Raw genomic sequence first — 782 nt, 5'->3', positions numbered from 1 at the left:
GCGCGTATCTGCCGGAACATTGACTGAGGCCACCGCGTATACCGCGCTCGATGAACATGACCACATCGATGTCAGTGAGCAACTCGAATCTTACACGCGTATGTTTTAGCATGGCGTCCCACGTGAAACCTGGCAGTGTATAATAATGCGCGGGATCGAGGCTGTAACTCGCGACGCAACTATTTCGGAAATTTTCGAAAATGTCGGCTAATAACAAGACATCGGTTTTCAAGTACAGATCGCTGTACTCGCCGAGCGTTCGGATGGAGAATCGCTGCCATACGTTCACGGCGTGAGCGTAATCGCTCTTGGATACTGTATCACCCGTCAATGAACTATAAAATGATTCGCGAGGTGGCAAGCATCGCTCATTTAATTTATCGACGCAGTCAACGTACTCGTACGGGAATACACCTTTTCGCGTGAGTAATTCAAATTCTTCGTCCGATAACGTTGTAAATTCGGAACGTACAATTTTTAATTTGTCTTTATCGAGATACGACGCCAATTTTTCTAAACTTGTACTGAGAAATTTGAAAGAATCGATAAATCTTAATTTTACGCAATTTTTCTGAAAATGATTTTCATTTTTGTCTTTGGTGCTATCTACATGTTTCGTAAATGAAATATATTTTTCTTTCGTAATCGGTAATACATCTACATTTCCATCGTACGCGGTAGCAATTTCTTTGATTATGAAATGAGCGTCGTACCCCGACAAGTTGTGAAATACAACCGGAATATACATTGAATTTTTATAATTTAAATTACAATTTGAATGT

The sequence above is a fragment of the Trachymyrmex cornetzi genome, unplaced genomic scaffold (genome assembly GCF_001594075.2).
Source record: "Trachymyrmex cornetzi isolate Tcor2-1 unplaced genomic scaffold, Tcor1.1 scaffold695, whole genome shotgun sequence".
In the NCBI taxonomy this organism is placed as follows: domain Eukaryota; kingdom Metazoa; phylum Arthropoda; class Insecta; order Hymenoptera; family Formicidae; genus Trachymyrmex; species Trachymyrmex cornetzi.
This window is presented reverse-complemented; position numbering follows the sequence as displayed.